Source organism: Hyaena hyaena, unplaced genomic scaffold, assembly GCF_003009895.1.
Source record: "Hyaena hyaena isolate Hyena2069 unplaced genomic scaffold, ASM300989v1 scaffold_30, whole genome shotgun sequence".
Classification (NCBI taxonomy): domain Eukaryota; kingdom Metazoa; phylum Chordata; class Mammalia; order Carnivora; family Hyaenidae; genus Hyaena; species Hyaena hyaena.
In genome coordinates this window covers 3,864,361-3,884,701 of record NW_024080662.1, presented here as the reverse complement: position 1 = coordinate 3,884,701, position 20,341 = coordinate 3,864,361, and the positions used below count along the sequence as shown (strand labels likewise).

The 20,341-nt window shown below is 48.6% G+C and overlaps 1 protein-coding gene across 1 annotated transcript in view; it reads right to left on the bottom strand.

Annotated features, from left to right (window-relative positions):
• Window positions 1–20,341, bottom strand: part of XCR1 (X-C motif chemokine receptor 1) — a 99,720-nt gene that overhangs the window by 24,144 nt on the left and 55,235 nt on the right. The window lies entirely within an intron of this gene.

The following is a 20,341-nucleotide window of genomic DNA, read 5'->3' as shown; positions in this document are numbered from 1 at the left end:
AAGCCTTGCTGCCTCCAACGGGGTCCCTTGGATCATCCTCATTGGTAGCCCTGAACCATTACTTACAAAGCCCAACTGCATGCGGCCACCATGCTGGTGAGGCTGCACATGTGATGGCTGGGAGTTCCAACTGAGCTCAACTGTCCAGCCTTCTCTGCTGAGGACCAGACATGGGAGGGAAGCTGCTCAGAGTGACCCATGCACCAGCTCAACAACACTCAGGGGTCTCTGTGGAAACCACATGAAGAAGAGACCTTGCTCATGGGGTGCCTGGGTGGCTCAGTCAGTGAAGCACCCCACTCTCGATTTTGAGCCCTGCATCAGGCTCTCACTGATGGTGTGGAGCCTGCTGGAGATTCTCTCTCTCCCCCCACCAAAGCAAAGAAATCCTGCCTAGGTTCTTGAGCCACTAAAGTATGAGATATAATTAAATGGATCTTATCCAGGGCCTCCCTCTATGAGATGCTTTGCACAGCGATAGTTTGAGTACATGGTATTGGTTGGGGGAAATCCCCAGCCTGATTTTCCATCTCACCTTCACCCACCCCACACTCTTGGGTTCCCCTTGAAGACTCTCACCACCAGGAGTCCTGTTAACTTTCCAGAAACTTCTCTTTGATGGGGCTTGCTGAGAGGTACCTTTTCTATTTGGCTTCCATTGACGACACTGCTGGGAAAGCCCCCACATGTAGACCCACCTGCTCTATGGCAAAGCTCCAAGAGGCACGTTGCCCTGGGCTGCCAACCGCATCATCGTATGGCCCCCACCACCCTTGGGTGACGATGAAATCACCGACTCCCCGGTTGAGGCCCTTTTCCTTTGAAGCCTGCCGTGCCCATCTGACCACACATGAACCTGGTAAGACAGTTTCACACTGAGAGTCGGGGAAGCACAGGGAGCCGACTGGGGCCACCCTTGACTCTGCCATTGCCTTGCTCGCCCCGGGCGCACCTGTTCCCAGGTGGAGCAAAGCCCTGCCAGAGTCCCCCAGGATCTGTCCGTGAGGAGCTTCAGAGGGACGGCCACAGGCCGCAGTGAGAGGACTGGAGCTCTGACAGCATGGATGGTTCTGGAGGGAGCCTCCGAAGGTTTCGGGCAGTGCCGAAGACCCAACAGACACTTAAGAGGCTGCAGGGCTCTTGGCTTCTCCAGGGCCTCTGGAAGGGGCCTCGTGGGGAATGTCCCTGGTGGTGCTCGGGGCATTTGCCAGCTCATTCCGAGCAGGAAGTCCACCCTCTTCTCACCCCCTCATGGCTCTTCAAACGCACGTGGGTGGGGCGGGCAGGTAGGAGGTGATAGCATTCCTGGCAGAGGTCACAGGAGTTTGGAGCAGAGTAAGTACAGGATGTGTTTGTGATGCGGGGAGACGGGCACGTCGGGTTCCAGATCTGCTAGAGTTTTGGCCACTTCCTGGTGCTCCCAGGGCTCAGCTACGCTTTCGTAGTGGGGGGTGGGGGGGTCGGTGTGGAAACTGCACCACGTGGGGCTCATGATGAGTGCAGTACCCTAAGTCCCGCTCAGTCCTATGTAAACGAGCTCTTTGGGTGGGGTCTGGCCTCTGTGTTTGTCGGGGTGAGTCAGAGGCAGGCAGGCAGGCAGTGTGGGGGTGAATATCATGGGCTCTGGAGTCCGACTGTAGGGTTCCAACTCAGACCCCAGAAACAGGGGCCGTGTGATTTTGGTGCCTCAGTTTCCCTATGCGCACTGCAGATAATTACAACACCAACCTCCCTGACTTGTAACGAGCATGAAATCACGTACAGGAGTTAGACACTTCGAACAGCTACAGTGCCCTGTAGCTGCTGGCTCTGGGTGCCTGGATGGCGGGAGGAAAACAAACGCAAGGCAGGAAGCTGTCCCTCAGTACGTGGGCAGATCTCAATACATGTTTGAATGAAGGACAAGAGCAAAAAATACTCGGCCCCGCCACTGGCCCAAGTATGCCATGAACATTTATTTTTGCAGCCAGCCCCGGCATGATTCCAGGTGCTGGGTATTCAAAAAGAAAACAAAGCATTCCCTGCCTTTGGGATACTTGCGGGCTCAACGATGTGGAAATGGACCTTTGGAGGCAGTGGGTTAAATGTGATGTGAAGGACAGGCTCTGGACACATCAGCCTTGGAGAGGCAGGGAAGGCTTCCTAGAGGAGGTGATGTCAAAGGGGGACCCGGGGGATGAGTGGAGGTTGTCCAGGGAAAGGGGGGGGCGAATGCCAGGTGTAGGGGATGCTTATGCAATAGTGCACATTCTGGACCACCAGGTGATTCGGAGCGGGGGATGTGAGTAAGAGGCAGAGCTGTCAGGGTTTGCAGCTTGAAAGATGAGCAACTTCCTCTCCCTGGGTTGAGTTGGGTTGCCCAGTGCCTTCAGTTCTGGCTAGCTCATCTCACACACTGTGCGTCCTGACCACAAAAGTCACCTTGTCTCCCTCACGCTCTCTCGCTTTTTCTCTCCCTCTCTGTCTCTTTTTCCCCTCTGCTCAAACAAACTGAGGGCTACCAGAAGGGAGGTGAATGGAGGGGATGGGTTAATAAATGATAAGGATTAAGGAGGGCACTTGCGATGAGCACCCCATGATGTACGGAAGTGTCAAATCACTATATTGTACCCTAGAAACTAATGTTACTACCTGGGATTTAAATAAAAACTTCTTTAAAAAGCCACCTTGCGTGTCTGTGAATAACACGCCGCCTGAGCTAGTCAATCAGCACACGACTCTGGTGCTCAGAGAATGAAAAGTCACAAAGGTCCAGGGTGCCTGGGTGGCTCAGTCGGTTAAGCGTCCGACTGGCTTAGGTGATGATCACATGGTTTGTGGGTTCAAGCCCCGCGTCGGGCTCTGTGCTGACAGCTCAGAGCCTGGAGCCTGCTTCAGATTCTGTGTCTCCCTCTCTCTCTGACCCTCCCCTGCTCATGCTGTCTCTCTCTCTCAGAAATAAATAAAACATTAAAAAAAAAAAGTCGCAAAGGTCCAAATCCTGCCTAAGGAAACATGTAATCTCCTTCAAATGGAGGGGTGTTAAACAACTTGGGGTCCTCGTTTCCATATCACCACATGGAGGTTCAGGGAAGACTTCCAGGAGGTAACGACACGGGCTATGTCTGGAAAGGTGAGTAGGAGTGAACAGAGAGGAGAGGAGGGAGAACGTGGCATCTGGGGACCACGTGTGTAGAAATCAGGAGACAGAGAGCCTTGGGACTGGTTCAGAGGACTCTGATTATGGCTCACGAGGAGCAAGTGTGTCCTGGCAGGAGCCGTGGGCGATGAGGCAGGAGAGGGAGGTAAAGCGAAGGAAATTCATCCTGAATGGAGAAGCGAAAGCTTTTAAGCAGAAGAATAAGGTGATCCGTGGATTCACGAGGATGCTCTTGGCTGCAGGTAACAACTAAAGTGGCTTAAGTCATGGCACGTTGTTAATTTCCCAGAGGAAGATGCTGCCAGGGTGGATGCAGCAACTCAGCAATGTCATCAAGAACCAGGGCCCTTTCTGTCTCTTGTACCAGCCTCAGCACCTCTGAAGAATCATTCCTCATGATTGCAAAATGGCTGCCATGGCAGCAGGCATCACGGCTTTGTACAGCATCCAGGGCAGGGGATAAGAAGGCGTATGTGTCAACAAGTTACTCTCATCGGGAGAAATTTTACAATGTCCGGGGGCATTTTGGGTTATCACAACTGGGAGGAAGCCATTTAATATCTAGCAGATAGAGGCCAGGGATGCTGCCAAACAGAATAGACTCCCAGGAAAGGAAGTTATCCAAGTGGCAATAGCACCAAGGTTGAGAAACCCTGGTCTAAGCTGATTGGGTACCTTTGAAGTTGCCTCCCTCACTGTGCATTTGAAGTTTAGAGCCCAAAGACCTAATTTCATGGCTCAGTTGCTGAGGAACCTTAGGCACCGCCAGATATGTAAAGTTGTTCTCAAGCTACAACCATAGAAAGTTCCAGATAGATTGAAATGTAAGAAGTAAAAGCATAAAAACAGGAAAACAGAAATAGTTATCAGATGGATGGAGAAAGACTTATATGTTTATAAATATTGCATAAATACAATTTATCTATGACCCCTTAGCACATACCATTCGAAAAGGGCATAATTATCTGTCTTGCACTGAATGGCTTTGCACCATGAAGCTTTCTTTCACCGTGATACATTGTTAGTTCCTGGAATTTCCATTCCAAAGTTGTACTAAATGTAATGTCTTTGTTTCCTTTTAATTTTTCGAAGCCGGATGACTGACCTGTCATGATAGGGGCAGTGATGGTGGGGAGTGGAGGAGGGGGATGGATTTTGAAGGCAGGTATTGCCAATATACCAGAAATCAACCCAGACTCTGAAATGTTTCTGATATTTCCGCTGGAGGTTTCTGGTTTGACCTAGTTCTTTTAGAGATGCAATGCTGACTTGATACCTTTTTCCTAAACACCTTACCTTTCATGTTTCTTGTTTACCGCGGGGTCTGCTCCTAGCCTTGTTTTTGAAAATGAGCTCTGGCGATTCAGTGTTCGTATAAGTGTATCATGGGCATGTGTGTGTATTCGTGTGTGGGTGTGGGGGGGGGGCTCACATATATTTCCATGTCAACACAAGTTAGCTGACGAAGCTCTGGGCTAAAGATGAGCTTGCCTTCCAGCACACCCTTACTATGAAATCAACAGCTGAAAAGAACATAATAAAATAGAATACATAAAAATAGTAAACCAACTTCCTGTGCCTGAAAATCTTCACCGAAGGAGTTATTGGAAAAGAAATCGAGTTCTTTAAAATAATCCAAAGATCAAAGAAGCCTCAAGGGGAGAACAAACACACACACGCACACACACACACACGTAGAATGGAATAAAAATGAGTCAGAAAGGGAGAACTAAGAGGGAAATTTGTAGCCTAATTGCTTACACCAGAAAAGAGAAACTCTTTCACAGAAATCATCTAAGGCCCTATCTTAAGAACCTGGAAAAAGAAAAGCAAAAATAAACTCAAAGTAAGTAGAAGGGAGAAAAATAAATAAGGAGAGAATTAATAAAATTGAAAACAGAAAGACAACAGGAAAATGAAACAAAAGAGTTTGTTCTTTGAGAAGACGGATACAGTGATACATCTCTAGAAAGACTGATAAAAAAGAGAGAGAGAGAGAAAGGCACAAATTCACAAATTGCTAATATCAGGAATGAAACAGAAGGTATCACTGCAAACCTTGCAGACACCACAGGATAGTAGTCAAATCCTCCAGACAACTCTATGACTTGGATGAAGCAGGGTGATTACACAGGCTACCATAGCTCACCCCAAATGAAATAAATTAACCTGAATGGCCCTGTAACTGTTAAGGAAATTGAAGTCATGATTTAAATTGTTTTTAAAATTTTTCTGCTTATTTTTGTTTTTGAGAGAGAGAGACAGAGAGAGAGAGAGCCAGCAGGGGAGGGGCAGAGAGAGAGGGAGACACAGAATCTGAAGCAGGCTCCAGGCTCTGAGCTGTCAGCACAGAGCCCGATGTGGGGCTTGAACTCACAAACCATGAGGTCATGATCTAAGCTGAAGTCGGATGCTCAACTGACTGAGTCACCCAGGCGCCCCTGAAGTCACAACTTTAAAACTCCTGAAGGGGTGCCTAGGTGGCTCAGTCAGTTGAGTGTCTGACTTCAGCTCAGGTCACGATCTGACAATTCATGAGTTCGAGCCCTGCATTGGGCTTGGTGCTCTCAGCGTAGAGCCCAGTTCGGATCCTCTGCCCCCTCTCTCTGCTCCTCTCCAACTTGTGCTCTCTCACAAATAAATAAAACATTAAAAACAGCTTATAAAAACTCCTGGAAAAAAAAAAAAACCCAGTCCAAAGAATTTGAATGGATAATTCTTCCAAATGTGTAAAGAGTAAACACTAATTTTACATACTCCCTTCCAGAAAACAGAAGAGAACATTTCTCAACTCATGTTGTGAGGCTAGTATTACCCTATATCCAAACAAGACAAAAATAGTACAAAAGATACATGACTATAACCATAGACCAATATCCCTCACAAATATAAATGAAAATATATCTTCAAATATTAGCAAGTAGAATATAGGGTCTGTTCCAGAGATGTAAGTCTGGCTGGTTCAATACTCAAAGTCAATCAATGTAATTCGCAATATAAAAAGGCTAAAGCAGAAAAATCATGTGGCAATAACAACTAGTACAGTAAAAACATTTGAGAAAATTTAACACCCATTGATGATAAAACTCTCAGAAAAACTAGGGATGGGGCAACGTCCTTAACTTGATAAAGAATATCTGTAATAACTACTGGCAGCTAACATCACATGAATGGTGAAAGACTGAATGTTTCCTAGTAAGACTGGGAGCAAGACAAAGATGTCTGCCTTCACCACTCTTCTTCAATACAGTACTGGAATCCCTAGGCAGTACATTAAGGCAAGAAAAGGAAATAAAAGGCATACAGATTGGAAAGGAAGTAATAAAACTGTACTTGCTTGCAGATGGCATAATAGACTGCCTAGAAAATACCAAAGAATATCCAAAAACAAAACAAGACTGTAGCAATTTCTAAGAGAGTAAAAGAGTTTAGCAAAGTTGAATATAAGATCAACATATAAAAAGCAATCGTATTTTTATATACGAACATTATACACGTGGGAAGCAAAATTAAAGTACAATACCATTTACAATCTCTCAAAAAAGAAATGTTCATGCATAAGTCACCAAAAGATGTATAGAACATGGATGCTGAAAATTACAAAATGTTGGTGAAATCGATCAAAGGAGAGCTAAATAAATGGAGCGACAGACCATGTTCATGGGGTGGAAGATTCATCACAGTCAAAGTGTCATTTCTCTCCAAAATGATATGTAGTTATAACGCAATTCCTATCAAAATCTCTTAAGATAGTTTGCAGGCATACCAGGCTTGTTCTAAAATTGATATAGAAAGCAAAAGAAATAGAATGGCTAAAACATCTTGAAGGAGAAGAAAGAAATGGAAGGAATCACTACTTTATTCCAGGACTTATTATGCAGTTAGAGTAATGAAGGCTGTGTGCTACTGGCCAAAGGGTGGTCACAAAGATTAATGGAAAACCAAGAAAAAGCCCCTCACAAGGATGGCAAACTGATTTTTGACAAATGTGCAAAAGAAATTCAATGGAGGAAGGAGTCTTTTTAACAAATGGTACTGGAGTAATTAGGTATTCATACGCAAAAAAAACAAAGAAAAGTTAAAAGAAAAAGGAAGGGAAAGGTAGGGAAGGAAAGAAAAGAAGGAAGGAGAACCTCAATGTACATGTTGGACTTTTCACAAAAATTAACTCATCATGCACCATGGACATACTCATATATAGAAAATTATAAAAACATACGAGATGATTTTGGGGAACTACAGCTTGGCGAAGGACTCTCAGACATAACACCAAAGTGTCATAAGCCTAAGACAGATAAATTAGATAGACTCCAGCAAAGTGAAACATGTTTGCTCAGCAAATGACCCTGTAAGACCAGCCACAGATGGGGGTAGAATACTTGCAAACAACACAGGAGACAAAGGATTCTGCATATATACTTTCAGGATGTATAGAGGATCCTCGACATTCAGTAGTAAAAAAAAACCCAACCAAACAATTCAGTTAAAAGTTGGCAAGAGACATGAGACATTTCATTGAAGAGGACAGACAAACGGCTAACAAGGGCACGAAAAGATATTTCACATCGTCAGCCACAAGGGAAATATGAATCAAAGTTAAGAGAAGAGATAAAGCTATAAGAAGAGATAAAATCAAACACAGTAATAGCACCAAATTCCGGCAATGATGTGGGGTAACTAGGTGTCCCCATAATATTGCTACTGGAAATGCAAAAGGACACAGCAGTTCCGGCAAAGAGCTCGGCAATGACTCAAAAACCTGAACACCCAGGGGCAGAGACACTTGGGCATTGATCCCAGAGAAGTGAGAACTCACCTCCTCACAAGAACCTGTACATGAATGTTTACAGAAGATTCGTTCTCAAGGGCCCCGAACTAGAAACAATCAAAAAGGCTCTTAATGGGTGAATGGCTCAATGGCATGCCATGGGCTACTCCATAGTGATGAAAAGGGACACGCTTTGGGTGGGTGCAACTCCTTGGACACACTTCAGGGGTTTTACGATGAGTAAACACCCCCCTGCGATCTCAAAAGGTCACATGCTGTCCCATCCCATTTACACAGCATTCTTGAAATGACAAAATCCTGGAGACGGAAGCAGACAGGTGGTTCGGGGGAGAGGCGGATGGCGCGGTGAGGGAGCAGTTCTGCATCTCGATGGGGGCGCTGGTTACCGGAATCCGTACACTTGATAAAATGCAGTGGAACCTCACATTGTATCCATGTCCACTTCCCGGCGATAGTGCGCCGTAGCTGGGGCGGATGTGACCGTGGCAGGAAGGGAGGGAAGGTTAGGCAGTATCTCTCTGTGCTGTTTTTACATAGAGGGACTTGTTGTGACTCTTCAGTTCAGTTACTTCCAAGATAAACAAGCCTTGATCCTACGGCTTTAGAAGCTTCAAGGGCTATTTACTGCCCCCACCCCCACCCCCCGGCAGTGGTTTTACAACTTCAGAGTACTGGTGTGTCCCTTACGTTGTACCAAACACGCTGATCTCCAGGCTCTTGGCCCAGAAATCCTGATGCAGTCAGGTAGTGGTGAGGGGGCAGGGATCCCCGAGTCTAATGAGCTCAGCAGCTAATCAGGCTGGACCAGGGGTCTTCAGCTCACATGCTGGGAAACTCAGACTCTGCCTCTGTTCCTGGGCTCGAAGTCGACAGTGAAAATCCTGCTGTATGAGGAAAAACTCTGCTCACCTGTCCCAGGCCCGGGGCGAGGCAGGCAAGATGCTGAGGGGCGGTGGTTAAGGAGGCGCTCACTCTCAGGTCCGGGCAAGTGCAGATCCGGCTGCTTCCTGAAGCTGAGAGTGAGTGTCCTTCAGTTTTGTACCTTGGGTGCCTCTGGTCCTGACCCTGCTCTCCACGCAAGGACTTGGCCAAAAAGGGTTTGCGGCAGCTTTATTCGTTATAGCCCCAAACTGGACACTACTGAATGTCCATCATCTAGTGAATGGACCCAAGGGAGAATAGTCAGCAACGGGAAGGAACACGCTACTAAGACGTGCAATGACACGATGGCTCTCACAAACAGCAGGCTCCCTGACACCACCGTGCACATTCAGAACGGGATGGAACTTGGGAAGCTCTGGGAAAGAGAAGTCTAATCTATGGTGACAGAAATTCTGGGGAAGACTACTCTAACAGAAAGCAAGTCGGTGTTGCCTGGGGGTGGGTGATTTGTCTAGGGAGGTGGGTGACTGACTGCAAGGGCCCTCCTTGGGGTATTCCCAAGATGTTTCATGTCTTGACTGGTAGTGGTGGCACTGGTGTAGACTTTTGGAAATGTCCGTTTAGTGGGAGTGGGGTGTTTTTTTATCAAATGTGAATTACCTGTCTCTGTGAAGCTGATTACAGAAACAAAACACGGGCGCCTGGGTGGCTCAGTCGATTGAGCTTCCGACTTGATTTCGGCTCAGGTCATGATCCCTGTGTCTGGCTCTGCACTGAGCATGGAGCCTGCTTAAGAGGCCTGCTCTCTCCTCCACCCCTCTCCCCTGCTTACACATATGCTCTATCCTTCTCAAAAAATAAATAAAATAAAGTAAAATCAAAAATTAAAAAACAATAAAAGAAGCAAAACAGGAAAACAAACAGAACCCCCAGTTGTCCCACAAAGTTTGAAACCCGGGCTTTGCAGGGAAGGCCTTCTCCTCCTGATGGGCTCCAGGTACCACCCAATCTAGTAGGAAGAGCCTTGGTGACGGGTCAGGACACCTGGATCCTCAGGCTGGTTCTCACGGGAACTGGCTGGATGTTGGTCATGATGACCTCTGAGTCCCACTTTCCTCCTGGGCTGCAAGTACTTCCCAGTACACACAAGTCACACAGTTCCTTGGCCAAGTGCTGGTTGTCGGTCAGGAATTTTACTGGTTGTTGGATGGAAACTTCCCTTGGCTCAGCCCTTTGAATTCAGGTCCCGAATGGCTCTGGGGATATGAGACTTCTGCAGCAATCAGGTATATGCAAATGTAAGCTACAGACATCATTTAAAAATTAAAAAAAAATTTTTTTTAATTTATTTCTGAGAGAGAGAGAGACAGCATGAGCAGAGGAGGGTCAGAGAGAGAGGGAGACACAGAATCTGAACAGGGTCCAGGCTCTGAGCTGTCAGCAACAGAGCCCGACTCGGGGCCCAAACCCATGAACCGTGAGATCATGACCTGAGCCGAAGTCAGATGCTTAACCGACTGAGCCACCTGGTGCCCCTACAGACATCATTTTTAAGCCAAGTATTTGGCAAAAATTAGAAATTCATAGCATCAAAGACTGAGGAGAAGGGAGAACATGAGGACCCTCAGGGTGAGGCTGGTGGGAGTGTGAGCTGGTATAGCACTTGGAGGGCCATCTGTGGGGAGTCAAGGCTACAAATACCCTCCAATCCCCCAGTTTCACTCTGGGGGTCCTCATCCTGAGAAACTCCGCACGGGCCTTAGCAGACAAGTGGGGAGACCCTCCACGCACTGTCGTGTTTGATGGCAAAGACTGGAAGCAGCCTGGGTGTCTGTCCCTAGGGAATGGACACATACAATGTTGGTACACACGTCACGTAGTGAGGCAAAGCAGAAAAACCAGAAAGAGATCTACGGCAGCTATGTGGCTATAGCTCAACAACATGACATCGGGTAAAAAGAAGTATTCCAGACCGTGTTTACAGCACAGCGTCATTCAGGTCAACTAAATGCATGCCCACTGGGGTTGTCAAGAATATAAATATATATTCCATATGGAACGTGGGCCAGAAGAATATACACTAATATACCAGGCAAGGAAGTCCCTAAGAGTGAGGAAGGACCAGGCTGTGGATGACTGGTGGAGAAAAATAACAAAATAAAAGAAAGAGATAGAAGAATCTGGCACGGGCTAGTGCTGCAGCACGCTGTGGTGAGGAAAAGCAGATTGCAAAAATGCTCCAGGCATGATATTTAAAAAAAAATTTTTTTTAACGTTTTTACTCAGTTTTTGAGAGACAGAGACAGAGCACAAGCAGGGAAGGAGCAGAGAGAGAAAGAGACAGAATCCGAAGCAGGCTCCCGCTCCGAGCTGTCCGCACAGAGCCCGACGCGGGTTCAAAGTCATGAACCTCGAGATCATGACCTGAGCCGAAGCTGGCCACTTAACCTACTGAGCCACCCGGGTGCCCCCGGGCACAATTTTGAGGATTGGTCAGATCCAGGACCACATCATCAGGGCCAGTGGTTTTCCATCTGAGCTACACGGAATCCACAGTGGGGCCTGAAGATGCTGGTGTCTCACAGCCAGAGATTTCCAGTTAATCGGCCTGGAGTGTGGACCTAGAGCAGCAGGGTTTTGTTTTTTTTTAAGTCACTTCCCCCCTCCCTCCCAAGTGCGGCCAACACTGAGGTGGCCGCTGCCCAGGGGCTCAGATTTTGTAAGTAAAACAATTGCTCCAGATAGTCCTGTAATTCAGGCAAGGTTGGGAGACACCGCTATAACATGGGAAAGACACCCCCCTTGCAGAATTGATGGGCTAGACATGACGTTGACCATTGGTTGTCACTCAGTGGCTCAACAAATGGGTGGGCATTATTTTAGAAAAAAAAAGTTAGATTATTGAAATCATCAACATCAAAGTTGAAAGGCAGAATTGTGAACCCTGGTAAGTTCACCTATTTCCCTGGGAAGGAGGGAAGCTTCTTTAAAAAAAATTTTTTTAGTGTTTATTTATTGAGAGAGAGAGAGAGACAGAGAGAGAGAGAGAGACAGAGAGAGAGAGGCAGAACAGCAGGGGAGGGGCAGAGAGAAGGAGAGACAGAGTCTCAGCCAGGCTCCACACCACCAGTGCAGAGCCCCATGCGGGGCTTGAATTCACCAACTGCAAGATCATGACCTGAGCCGAGATTAAGAGTCAGACACTTAACCAACGGAGCCAGCCAGGTACCCTGAGGGAAGCTTCTCTATTGGTAAAACAGGGGACTGGACCTCACCAGTTCTAAGTGTCCCCCAGCCCCCACCCCCATGAGGAAGCTGGCCTTCTCGGCAGTTACAAGTTAAAGATGCTAGAGAATTTACTGTGGGCCACTGCCCTCTATTGAAATAATACTGTCACTTCTGAGGAGAGGATACTCAGACTTGCCACGTAATTTCACTTGAACTTCAACTCACTGAGGAAGAGGCTGACCCCTGTGTGAACATTCACAGAAAATACTGCCCCTTAAAGGGATTCCTATAACCATAGTAGCTAATACACGACACCTCCTTACGTCTGTTCGAAGCATTCGATGTACGGGCATCCTCATGTCAAACACAACTCATCATGCTGCAAACACAGAGGCGGGTACTATTATTATCTACGTTGATGAGGGAACCGAGGCTCAGAGAGATGGGGTAACCTGCTGACAGCCACACACACAGGAAGCAAGCAAAGTCGGCTCCGGAGACCCAGATTCCTAACTAGCTCTGCTCTTCTGCCTCTTGAATGAATAATACCTCTGATTTCCTTGCTCTTTTCATGACAACTGTTCTGCGGACTGTATTGCTGTCTAAATATTTTTTCCCCACTCAAAACCCCTCGGGTCTGTGCTCCACCCCTGGTAAGCCCTGTTCGGGGAAATTCCTTGAGGGAAGAGCCCACATCCACCCTCCCCAGGGGCGGGTCTGCCATTATTTCTCACTTGCAAATTCCTCAGGAGGCCCGCCTCGCCCTGCTTCTCAAATTTGCGGGTACTCTCCCACATGCCCGCGCATTTCCCTGGATCATAATCCTGTATAATGCCAGCCTCAAATCAAGGTGATGCACGTGGCAGTTCAAAGGCAAAGGCATTTTCAGAGAGACTGAGACCTTGGCTAGCGGTCCCTAAAATCTCCGGGTGCAGGAAAATGAACGCAGGACCTCTGCTGTCAGGCTCCCTCCCCTACCTTCGCCCCCTCTGCTTGAATAAGCCCCAAGCACCCTCGGCTTCTCTGGGTTTTCCCCATACACTTCCCTGTTTTGTCCACCAGGAGGCAGTCTTCGCCCTTTACAGCCTCATTCCTCCCTCTTTACAAGCCAAGTGCACAACCCTGGCACTGAGCACTGGGTATGTGGATATGAGTGAACTGAGATGCACTTAAAGTGCAAGTTACACACCAGATGCTGAAGATTTAGTACAATAAAGAAAACGTAAAATATCCTATTAATAAATGTAATAAACTGACCAAATGAAATGATCTCTTAGATATACTGAATGAAAATTAACGTCACCTATTGAGGTTTAGATTTTTTAAAACGTGGCTGCTAAGACATTTAAAATGGCATATGTGACTCGCTTTATACTTTTATTGGACAGCCTTGGCTTACAGGTTTCCTCCCAATGGCAAACTCTAGGTAGGTCTCCAAAACCCTGGGTCTCTAAGGAACCAGTTTGAAAATCATTTGCTTGACTTTACTCATGAAGAAACTGAGGCCCACATTGGCTAACAACTTTCCCAAGATTTTCCAAGTGGTGGGATCTTGGGTTTAGATTCGAACGCAGGCGCCCTAAACTCTAGTTTTTTTTCCCCTCTCCATTGTGGACATCCTTGAATGTCACACCGGGGGGCAGGCACAAGACCCTCTGCTAGACCCTTGAGGTCCTTTATCGTGACATGTCACCACCTCAGGCGTTCTCCTCAGCTCCCGTCTGTAGGTCTGCTCTGTGCCAAGGAGCTGCCCTCTGCTGCTCGGGCATTTTTCTGCTTCCCGCTGGGAGCCCCAGTCTGTGCTTTTGGCTTTACCTGGGTGCTCCCCCCCCGCTGCTGACAGCCTGTCTGGGGACCCCGAACACAGCCATGACTGCTTAGCCCCCCTCATCTTTTTATCTTACCGACCCTCTTGATTTGCCTAATCCCAGTCCTCCCCAGGGGCCTCAGAAGCTCTTGCTGGAATAAGTCCAATCTGGCTGGCGGGAGGAGAAAGCACCCACGTAGGCTGGCTACCCGCTGACCCCACGACTGCCATGCTGTGTCACTGTGGAAGGCTCATGATGCCCCTACGCCCAGCCTGCAGAAGGATCACTGGCAATGACACGGCCAGTGGTTCACGTAGGAACCGAAAGCACCCCTTGCTGGGGTGACTTCTCTAAAGTGGGTACGTGAAGGGACACTGGAGGCATGGCTGATGCTGAGTCGCCGGACTTAAACCCTGCACCACAAACCTTCACCACAGCCCAGCAGAATCACAGCCTCGCAGGTCATGCTAGTTTCATTTGTGGTAGGGGCTGGAGTCCAGAACGCGTGTGTGAAGTGTGTGTGAACTGTGTGTGTGTGTGTGTGTGTGTGTGTGTGTGTACGTGTCTGCCCGGGAGGGAAGATGTCCCTGTCGCTGGCTTGTTTCTCGTCACGGGGGCCCTGCACAAGGGGGAACAAGGGGTCCCAGCCAGCTTCCCTCACCCTGGATTCCCGGTCCGGTTGCCTTGTGGGTCTAGGCTCTGAGGACGGCCAGGCTTGCTGGGTCAGCCCTCTGCGTCATGCCTGCCACCTCATCCCACCCTTCTCTGGGGCCAAAGTAGAGAATAGCTGAATCATGAGGCCGTAAGAGAACCTGTGCTGAGCAGACCAGCAGTCACACGGTCAGTGGTCACACAATGACAGCTCTCTTCCCTGTTCTGCCACAGCTCTCGCTGGGCAGCTCTGGGCTAGTCACTGGGCATCTCTGAGGCTGGGTATCTCTGAGGCTGTTTCTATTAATTATCTATCACTTAAAAAAAAAAAAAAAAACCTCCTTCAAAATTTAGTGCCTTAGGGGCACCTGGGTGGCTCAGTTGGTTAAGCATCTGACTTTGACTCAGGGAATGATCTCACGGTTTGTGAGTTTAAGCCCCACGTCCGGCTCTGCGCTGACAGCTCAGAGCCTGGAGCCTTTCTGGCATTCTATGTCTCCCTCCCTCTCTGCCCCTCCTCCACTTGCACTGCCTCTCTCTCACGCACAAAAATAAACATTAAAAAATTAAAAAAAAAAACAACCAAAAATCTTAGTGCCTTAAACACTGATTATCTTACATTGTTTCTGGAGCTCAGGAATTTGGGAGCAACTCAGCTGGGTGGTCTGAGTCCCTGAGAGCTCATGGCAGGAGGCCCAGATGGTCACGGGGGCTCTAGTCATCTGAAGGCTTGACTGGGCCTGGAGGACCTGCTTTCGAGACGGCTCATTCACGTGGCTGCTGGCACGGGCCCTTGGTTTCCTGCCACCTGAGTTTTCTGTGCTTGAGTGGGAGAGCTGGCCTCCCCCAGAGTGAGCAATTGAAGAGAGAGAGACAGCAGCCACACTATCTTTGATGTTCCGGCCTCTGAAGTCAAGCCCTGTCATTTCTGCACAGTCCCATTTGATACACAGGTCCACCCCATTCAAGGATGTGAGCGTCCGAAGGTGCGGACCACCGGGGCGGGGGGTGGGGGTGGGGGGGGGGATCTTGAAGGCCAGCTGCTACAATAGCATTAATAGCGTGTGCCCTGCCCAATACGCAGAGGCTTCGTGGGGGTTTGTTTGCATACCCGCCACAAGGCAAACCATTAACCAGAGGATGCATCTGCTGAGTGTCAAGGCAGCAGCTGCTAAAAGCAGCTGAAAAAGGGGGCCGGACCCTGAGACCATCAGAGGAAGCTCCCCGAGGAGCACGAGGGGGCCCTGACTGGGACGCTTGGTAGCTCAGAGGACTCCAGCCCCCCAGTGGTCCCAGATGAGGGGCAACATGGAGACAATTAGGACTGAGTGTTTGGCAGTGTGCTCAGTGCATACGGGTGCTCACCACAGGGGAGTTTTGCTCATCCACTAGTCTTCTCTCTACAGGTGGGTCACAGTCTCAGGAAGTCCAGGAGGGAGGCTAAGCCAAGATGGAGGCTGAATTGTGCCTTAGCCCTTATTCTGACATTCAGATGAGTTAGTGTTCTTCACAAACTACAGCGGGCTGCATAAACGTGAAGGTCCATTGTCATTACCTCCTGTCAAGACTCCACCGCATCATTCCTCAAAGACTCTCTCCACCCAATTTCGTAAACAGCCACAAAGAGAAATTAGATGCCGCCGATGTTTTGCAATGATCAGAAACAACTTCTCAAAATTGACCCTAAATCTTTCCTGGTTCAGCGGTGCCCACTTTTCCATATGGATATTCTGGTTACTTCTGCCACATACTAAACTGCTGCAAAACACAGGGGTGTAGAACAGCAACCGCTTTATTTTGCTCATGATTTTGGAGGTTTAGGAATTCTGAAATGACTCAGCTGAACTCTTTACCTGTGGGATTTCTCATGCGGTTCACGGTATGATGTCATTGAGGCCTCAGTCATCTGAAGGTCTGCCTGGGCTGGGTGTCCAAGATGGCACCTGCACATGGCTGGCAGGTGAGGCTGGCGGTGGGCTGGAAGTTCAGCTGCGTGGTCCACATGAATGCCTATACAGAGCCCCTCCAGCATGGCGGTCTCAGACTAGCTGGATTTCTTATATGGCACTAGATTCTCAGGCAGTGAGTATTTGTTCTGAGAGAACTGGAATCTGCATAGCCTTCTGGGAAGGCTGTCAGGGTGATTTCTCCCACGGTTTCATAGTGACTCATTCCCACAGTCCCCTGGGTACAAGCGGGCCATCAGGCTAGCATAGACTTATGGGGATGAGAATTAGATTCCACTTCCCGATGGCAGAGTGGCAAGGTCGCTCCCACTGCAGGTGGGCGTGTAGGATGGGACAAGTCACTGTGGCCATCTTTAGAGAGTATGACCTTCCACAAAAGATGACAATTATTTCCCATATTCGAAGGCTTGTAGAGAGTAATCCACGAACAACCCGTTTCATGGAGTCAAAGACTATTTAGAGATGAGTAGAGTCTTAGAGTCTTTAATGCCTTTATGTTAAGATGAAAAAAATTGGGGACTGAAGAGCTGAAGTGGCTAGCCTGGGGTCCAGCAGTTGATCAGAGGGGACGAGCACTGTGACCCCAGTCTACTATCCACTTGTGCCCCATCCCGCCTTTGGCAAGCTCTGGTTGTGGCTGGTATCATTCCTCACCCTTCTTCCTAACAGGAGGAGGATTTTGCTTAGGGAACTACCCTGCCCACAAGGCTTATGTGCCTCAAAGGGAACTCACCCTGCGGTGTTGCACCGTTCATACCCAAGGTCAGCATGGCGGGAGCCATTTTGCTACCAGCCTGCAAATGAAGCCACCATCTCGAGAGAGGCAGAGTCTAGAAAGTCACAGGAAAATGGAGCTGCTGCTGCTGGATGAGATCAGCTGTAAGCCTGCTCTGCTGATCGTCCCGTTTTGTGAGTCAACAATCTCCTTATTGTTAAAGCTACTTTCAGCCGAGGTCCTGGTTACTTGCAGCTGAGTCCATCGTAAGTAAAACACTTCTATCTGGGGGATTAGTCCCAACCTTAGAAGGGGCATTTAAGGGGATTTAGCTCAACGCTCCAGGCTTCAGCTTCAGGTATGGCCAGTGTGTATCTGCCCCTGAACTTGGTGCTGACGGTCTCTGATAACTGGGATTTTCGCTCACTCTCTGAACCCAGTCTCTACCCAAAAGTGGCTCAGTCCCTCCAGAGCCCACTCTTGAGCTTCTCTCACTTTCAGTCCCTGCTCAGGGTTGGAGTCCTCTCGGCTTCCAAAATTTCACGCCAGTGGCTCTGGTGCTATAACCCATGGTCATCCCAGGTGCCCTCCTCCCTGTGCCCGTCTTCTTAGACTTGGGGGATCACCAGTCTTGGGGACGCTATGTTGAATTCTGAGTTCCGCTACCCTTGGTACATGACTGGCTGGACCCCATTGTCGGGTGCTCACCTGGTTGAGGTCTGTTGCTGCACCGTGCAGATTCTAGAAACCCAGTCTTGCCCTCCTGGACTGGACTTCCTCCCCGCACCTGCAGCTGGGCAGATAAAGCCTGCCTCTCTCACAATTCCCTTCGTGCCTTCATGAGGGAGTCTCCCTGTAGATTTTCCTGGTAGACACTTTGGTGGGAACGGGGGGATGCCGGTTTTGGGCAGTACATCTCATATTTGCACCTGCAAATCTTTCACAGTACACGAGGCTCATATTTTATCACATTGTTTTTTTCCCCTGCTGGGTGGGGGGTCAGGTCACATGGAGATTTTGAAAGCAAAACAAGAAAATCCATTTATATCAGTTGTCACTAAGGTATGTTTTGTTTGAGGTCTCTGTTTACATCCTCACCACCTCTGTGTGCCCTTAGATGATCCCCCTGCATTTGAAAGTATTGCCTGCTTGCTAAAAAGAAGTATTTGGGGGGCAGAACTCACTCTGAGGCTTGCTTTTATGGTAGCCTCGGAGTGAGGTTACAGGGGACGTAGGGAACTTTCAACTCCTTTAAATAATGACAGCTGTTGGTATTAACCAAAGGAACTGCATGTTATCCATGACCTAACTGGCATGTGGGATGGGACAAGTCACTGTGGACAAGTCCAAGTTCTAACACTGGAAGTATGAGATGCACATGTATTTATAAGCAGTGGGGGATTGCTAAGGATTTCTGCGAGGTGGAGCAGGGACCGGGAAAACAGCCTCACATGTATGTGCCCAGCAAGTCCCTTGAAATCTTCCTCTGGGCTATGATGGCGTGTCTCTTCTTCTTCCCTGCCCTTTTGCCCACAGCACCCGCTCCCCCTCCTCCTTCTTCCTCTTTCGTGTTCTGGAAAACCCCCTTCCCTCTGCAGAAAACTTGAGCTGTGAGTTTGAATAGTGAACTTCTCAAAGCAACTTTCATGCCAGCTTTGTACTCTTTCCAATGACCTTGAGAATGCTGATCGGTGAAAAGAGTGTGATGATTCGATGTTCTTGATAAAGACGAAGGCATCATGAGTTCTAATCTCTCCGCATTTCCTTGTAGTGGTTCCGGGGTGTCAACTACGGATGGAAGGCTGGCAGGCTTGGTTTCCAGGCTCTGCAGCTGCCTCCTTTCTGCAGGCGACATCACGCCCGTGTCCCCTTCTGCCAGGTCCCTAAGGAGGCTGCAGTACAGACTCTGAGGGTCACATCTGTGGAGCCTCTTATGTGCTCTAGTTTCAACTGTGCTCCAGTCCTGGCTGCAGTCTTTGGCTCATTTCTTGGGACTCTCCTCTCTCCCCCCTCTCCCTCCTCCCATCTCCCTCATGGAAGCTTGTTCACTCCTGAGTCTTACTATGACTGGGCCCTGCCTTGTTCCCAACACCCTTTCCCATGTCTTTGGGGGTTCGATTCCTGTCCCGACTCCAGCCTAGCTGGGACCCTGAGACCTGATGAATACCAAATATTTCTGATGAAAACTGAAGGGCCCCTGTGCTCGCAAGGGCACCTCCCACCTCCTATTTTATTTATTTATTATTTTTTGAGACAGAGAAAGAGAGAGAAGATCCCAAGCAGGCTCCCCGCTGTCAGCATGGAGCCCCATGCAGGGCTTGAACTCACGAACTAGGAGATCATGACCTGAGCCAAAATCAAGAGTCAGACCTTAACCAACTGAACCACTCAGGTGCACCCCCACCTTCCAGTTTGGTCATGTGCAACCATGAGGTTCCTTTGGTTAATATGAGCAGCTGTCATTAGTTACAGGAGTCCAGGGCCAGCTCCTTCTCACACTCCCGGTTACATGTCTCTGACCAAATTCCTCCACACACACACACTCATTAGCAAGGGGCACCTATCAACTACACCATCTCCTGTCAGCTTGATGAAGTCTAAACTTCCCGTTCTTTGGGTGCTCTAACAAGATGGTGCACCAAAGAAAGTCTTACTTGAAGCAAATGTGGCAATACTCTAGTACAGGGATTGGCCACCCGTCTGGTGAGATGCAGGTTGGCCCATATCCTCCGGAATCAGCAGCTGGACACACAGGCCGTGGTCAATACTCCTAAGTGGGAAGGAGGAAAGGCTCAAGGCATAGATTCTAATAACCTGCCCGCATGTTTGTGGGGCTTCTCGGTGCTTCACCAATGAGAACCCACCCCTTCACACACAATGTGAACTAACACCACCTCTGGTATCGATAGATAGATCGGAGAGAGAGACAGCTGAAGCACTGTGGGAGCCCCTCTGGGCCATGGCCTTCTGATTAAATTCTAATTACTACCCCTGGAGTTGCCCTGCCTGGGGCAACTGGCCTCGTTCTAGGGTGTAGATTAATCGGCACAGACTCACACTCAGATCGCACTTTTGGTACTGATGCATTTTAAAGCAAATCGCAGAGACAGCACGGTACCAGGACACCCGGCCTCTGTACTAACAGTAACAAACAACATTTCT